At 47.6% G+C, this 6,054-nt stretch overlaps 1 long non-coding RNA gene across 1 annotated transcript in view; it reads left to right on the plus strand.

The window, feature by feature from the left end:
* Positions 1 to 3,986, plus strand: part of LOC125088473 (uncharacterized) — a 56,170-nt gene extending 52,184 nt beyond the window's left edge. The window contains exon 5 of the long non-coding RNA XR_007123709.1: positions 3,862 to 3,986. This is a non-coding gene — a long non-coding RNA (uncharacterized LOC125088473). The remainder of the gene's footprint in view (positions 1 to 3,861) is intronic.
* Positions 3,987 to 6,054: the final 2,068 nt, after the last annotated feature.

The following is a 6,054-nucleotide window of genomic DNA, read 5'->3' on the forward strand; positions in this document are numbered from 1 at the left end:
TGGGAAAAGGGTCTCTGCAGATGTAATTAAGGATTTCAAGATGAGATCATCTTGGATTTTATGGGCAGGCCCCAAATCTGGTGACAAAATGTCCTTATGGGAGACACACAGTGGGGAGGGGAAGGCCATTTGAAGACTGAGGTGGAGATGGGGAGTTACAAAACTATCAGCCAAGGAACACTGGGACCCCCCCCCCCAAGCTGGGAGAGGCAGGGAGGGATTCTGTCCTAGAGCCTCTGGAGGAAGCAAAGCCCCTGACTTTGGGCGTCTGAGATCATGAATCTCTGTGATCATAAGCTCCCAAGTTTGTGATTTTTATGGCACCTTCAGGAAACGAATCCAGGTGTCATTTAGAATTTAGTTGTATTGCTATCCATTTAGATTTGTTTGAAATGTGCACAACATTCCAAATGAAATGTTTACAAGTGTTTGGAGTACAGAGTTTCCTAAGCCAGACCAACTTTTTCTCCTGTTTCTGAGAATAGGTAGTTGGGGTTTTTTCCCACGATTTAAAAATTTTATTTGACAGAGAGAGAGCGAGAGACAGCACAAGCAGAAGCAGGGAGAGCTGCAGGCAAAAGGAGAAGCAGGCTCCCCACTAAGCACGGAGCCTGATGTGAGGCTCGATCACGGGACCCCATGATCATGACCTGAGCCAAAGGCAGACAGAATTCTGGTGCCCCAGAGTAGGTAGTGTTTTGCTCAGCGAACAAAAGAGCTGAGAGTGGCCCCAGTGGGCTTGTCGCATGGACGTGCGAACCTCATCGGTGGCAGTGGGTTCCCTCTGAGAGCTGTGTCCCACCCAGAGCTGTCTGTTCCTCTAGTGGCCTGAGCGTCTGCTGGTGCGGCCAGCTTTCCGCCGCCTGTCCCTCCTTTCCTCAGGCTTGGAGGGGCAAGGATGGTTGTTTCCTATTACATTAGTTTTAAAAAATGAATTAATTTTTAAAATATTTTTTTAAAGATTTTATTTATTTATTTGACAGAGAGAGATCACAAGTAGACGGAGAGGCAGGCAGAGAGAGAGAGAGAGAGAGAGGGAAGCAGGCTCCATGCTGAGCAGAGAGCCCGATGTGGGACTCGATCCCAGGATCCCGAGATCATGACCTGAGCCGAAGGCAGCGGCTTAACCCACTGAGCCAGCCAGGCGCCCTTAAAGTATTTTTTTGAAGATTTTCTTTATTTATTTGACAGAGAGAGATCACAAGTAGGCAGAGGCAGGCAGAGAGAGAAGAAGGGAAGCAGGCTCCCCGTTGAGCAGAGAGCCCGATGCGGGGCTCAACCCCAGGGCCCTGGGACCATGACCGGAGCTGAAGGCAGAGGCTTTAACCCACTGAGCCACCCAAGCGCCCAAAATATTTTTAAATAAAACCAAAAAAGATCATAATCCCAGTACATAAAACAGAAAAAAAAAAAAAAAAACACAACGCAACAAAACAACCCTACCAAAGCTGGCATGTTTGGAGGCCCCTCTGCCTCACAGGCCTGACTGCGGAGCAAAATGAAATCCTTCCAGTTGCTCCTTTGGCCTCTCCAAGGGTGCGCTTCTTTCTCATTTTAAGAATTTGCCTCATAGGGGCACGTGGGTGGCTCAGCGGGTTTAGCCTCTGCCTTCGGCTCAGGGCATGATCTCAGGGTCCTGGGATTGAGGCCTGCTTTGGGCTTTCCGCTCAGTGGGGATCCTGCTTCCCCACCGCCTGCCTCTCTGCCTACTTGTGATCTCTCTCTCTGTCAAATAAATAAATAAAATAAAAAAAAAAAAAGAATTTGCCTAATAAGTGATGTGGAAAAACACTCTGAGTTAAACCCAGCCACCGCGGGGACATGACCAGCCTTCTAGAATTCTTCCATTGCTCCTCGACCTATTCCCCCAGCACCTGCTTTCCAGCATCTTGGGAGTGTGGCTGCTAAAATCACGACCCACAGATGTCCATTCAAACACCATCCCCAACACGCCCCGCCCCGGAACACGTAATAAAAACTAAAACATCGATTGGGCATTCACTGTGTGCTCGAGCCCAGGCTAAGCGTTTCAGTTATATTATCTTTTTTTTTCCCAAAGATCTTATTTATTTGACACAGAGAGACACAGCGCGAAAGGGAACACAAGCAGGGGGACAAGGAGAGGGAGAAGCAGGCTTCCCAACGAGCAGGGAGTTCAATGCGGGGCTCAATCCCAGGACTCTGGGATCATGACCCAAGCGGGAGGCAGATGCTTAATGACTGAGCCACCCAGGCGCCCCTCACTTATCTTATCTTATCAGAATCTCTCTGAACCCCTTGAGGGGGGCGATTCTGTTTGCTGTACTTCACAGGGGAAGGCTGTAAACTCATGGACAACAGGGGTTGTGTCTCTGTCCATGGCTTGACCTCCATTTTCCAGAAAGGAGGCTGACAATGTGTGTCAGGGGGTGGGTGGTTGGGGGGTGGGGACAGCCTAGAACATCGCTGCCGTTTTTCAGAAGACTCCCTATCATCGCTGCTGAAAGGAAGCCTCCAATCTGGAAGTTTCCTTGGAGAGTTCCCAGTCCTGGGGAAACAGAAGGACATTCCACGGGGAGGCTGCAGGTCACTCCCAAAGCAGTTATGAGTCCTACAGAAAATGTTGTACTTGGTTCCGGCAACTCCTTGCAGAAATGAACTCAAGTGGTCAAAAAAATGTGGTTTTTCAGGTTTCGAGAAGCCGTGCAGGCCACTTTTTCTTGGGCCCCTCCTTTTGGTTTTTAGGGTGGGAATAAAATATGTAAAATGAGAATGCAAAACAGAAAGCTAGGTGCTAGGGAGAAGGAAGAAACCCTTGGGAGTTTCTGGTTGACAACATGCAAAAAAATTCCTCTTCTTCCCTCCTGCCCTGTTTTTGTCAAGGGGTCTATCCACGGGCAACTCAAAGTATGCCAGGCTTCCTCTCCAGAGAGCCCAAGTTTAGGGGCAGGTCATTGTCTTGGGCTGGGTGTCTTTGCTGTGAGAGGAGCAGCAATGACACTTCCATCCAAGATGCTGAACAGACAAAGCAGAAGTTCACGAGAAACGGAGGCTCCCACAACACTGACTGGGAGGTCAAGGGCGAGGGCGGTCGCTAGGGAACTGTCCAACTTGCCTCACGGCAGCTGGTTTCCACCTGGCGCACATCTGTTTTGTAGAAACTGAACGTGGTACAGCCCACAGGGAGAACTCTTAGGATGCAGGCAAGGAACTGAAGGGGAGGACATCAGAGAATTTGGGACTTTCCAGGGTGGAGAGTGTGGGAAGGAATCTGCTAAAATCAGACCGTTGGGGAAGAAACCTTACGCACACAGAGAGTGTGGGAGAGGTTTGGTGCGGAGTCAAGATTTCCTAGCCTCACGTGGGCATGCTCCGAGAAGAAATCCGAAGTCACAGTTCACTGGAAACAGACAGATACCGTCAGGAAAGCTTGAAATATCTGGGGAATGCAAATATCACACTATTGCTTATTATTTGTCAGAAATACATAATCCCACACTCTCTTAGCACTTACGTAGGAGTAGAACACGGAACAGTCAGCCCAGATTCTAACTGTACACCACATCTTCGTGGAAATGGAAAAATACTATAGAAAGGACCCCAAATCTGGACTCCTCAACCCACCATCCCATCCCAGCTGGAAGGAGACTCCAGTGGGCGGTTTCATGACCCTGCCACTCCCCTGAATGAGGGGAAGGCAGAAATAATGGACAAGAGGCAGGTGGTTTTCAACCATAGAGCTTTTGGCATAGAGAAACATGGAGGGGGCCTCACATGGGGTGTTCTTAGGTGGACTTGCTCCGTGTGAGATTTCATTTCCACACACCAGCCCCTCTCATTTCGAAGGACATTAGGTTCTAATGAGTTTCTTTCTCTCCACAGCCCGGACACCAACCATGAACTGTACTCGGAAATCTGCCTGCAAAGGCAGAGATCGGGAAAGGTAAAAACAACGGTGACTGTGAGCCCAATTCCCCGCGCAGCTCAGCCCCTAAGAAAGAATCTTAAGCTGACCTTGATGTTTCTTGAAGACCATAATCCTGTGCAGGGGGAGAAGGGTGGGTTCTGGAAACGGAGGTACCAGGTGAGGTGGGGACATCTTGACAGCTAGATGTCTTGGGGTGGGTGACCTCCACCAACATGCCTGGGACGCTCAGGCCAGCCCTGACATCTGTTTGTCCAGTTGTCCACTGGGCCTGTCCATCTGGAGGTTCTGTAGGCACATCTGCAACCTGTTCTCCTAAATAGAATTCTTCATATGTTTCAGCAAAACGTTTTATTTCAGTCTTCCGCTCCCCCTTCAGTGTCAAACCACAGGCTAAGCCTCACGCTGGGCCCCACTCCTAAATACGAACTGATGAGTGAGGATCATGTATAGTTAGGAAAGCATCGAACACAAAGGCAGGAGACTCTTGAAGAGGAGCAAGGTAGGAGGACTTTCCAACCCAGATATCAAGACTAATTGTAAAACTATACATATAATTAGAATAATTAGGTATATATAATTAAGGTAGTGTGGGTTTTGCACAGGGATGGACCGGTAGACTCAGGAAGCTCTGAGACACCCATGGATGGATGGATGGATGGATGGATGGATGGATGGAGAGATGGATGGATGGGGAGGTGGATGGATGGATGGAGAGATGGATGGATGGGGAGGTAGATGGATGGATGGATAGATGAATGGATGGATGGATGGATGGATGGATGGATGGATGGATGGAGAGATGGATGGATGGATGGATGGATGGATGGATGGATGGATGGAGAGATGGGTGGGTAGATGGATGGATGGATGGATGGATGGATGCTTTATGTCCAACAGAGAGGACTGCAAGGAGACACATAAACGAATGTTCACAGCAGCACTATATTTAATAGCCCAAACTGGGAAGCCCTCAAATAGCCATCAACATAATTGATAAAGTAAGTAGTGGTATTTTCCACAATTTATTTTATCAGTACCATATCAACAGTATAGGATATTAAAAATGAACAAATTTCAGCTGTACACAATAGGGAGAATGACTTACAAAGATAATGTCAAATGAAAAAAGCCAAATACAAAAGAACTCAGAGTATGTGATTCTATTTGTATGAAGTTCAGAAATAGTCAAAACGAAACTAGGGTTTTGGGGAATATGTGCATAGGTGGTAAAGCTAAAGAGAAGCCAAGGAAGGGATTTTCAGAGAGGTCAGGGTGTACTTTTCTTTGTAGGAAGAAGGGGTTTGATTGGGAAGGCATTTATGGCTTCTGGGGGTTCTGGAAACATGCTTTTTTTTTTTGGCCTGGGTGGTGGGTCTGTGGGTTCTTCCTTTATAATTATATATTAAGTCATGGATTTATATTTTATTTTTATTTTATTTTTTAGAGAGAGAGCACGTGCACACATGCATGCAAACTGGGGAGGGGCAGAGGGAGAGGAGGAGAGAGAGAACCTCAAGCAGGCTCCACACCCAGTGCAGAGCCCAGTGTGGAGCCTGATCTCACAGCCCTGAGATCATGACCTGAGCCGAAATCAAGAGTCAGTCGCTTACCCAACTGAGCCACCCAGGCGCCCCTCTTTTCTTTTTACCGTCTCTCTGAGAAGAAGGACGTTAGCCAAACCTAGTGTGGGGATCATTTCACAATATATAGGTCAGTCCTCCAAGCTGTAGAGCTTAAATTACACAGTACACATCACTGTCAGTTACGTCTCAGTAAAACTGGGAAAAAAGACAGGAAAGAACTTTACAAAGAAAAATTCTTTCTCGAAAGTACTTGACGCATGGTGGTGATGCCTACACCTGAAACAACGCTGTGTTTCCTTGACGCCACTGAACCTCACACCTAGAAATGTGATAACTGCTATGAGTATCTTGCCACAATTAAGAAAAATTCCTCAACACCCAGACAGTGACATTAAAACCTCCCTACATTCTTGGAGTGACCCCATGTGGGCATTCGGGAAAACTCTCCATATTGCAAAGATACCAACTGTTGGTTACAGCATGACAATCAGGTTCCCACTGTTTGTTTGTTTTTTTCCCCTTGGAACTTGACAAGCTGACTCTGGTCTAAGAGGAACGAGACAG

This window comes from Lutra lutra, chromosome 17 (assembly GCF_902655055.1).
Source record: "Lutra lutra chromosome 17, mLutLut1.2, whole genome shotgun sequence".
Classification (NCBI taxonomy): domain Eukaryota; kingdom Metazoa; phylum Chordata; class Mammalia; order Carnivora; family Mustelidae; genus Lutra; species Lutra lutra.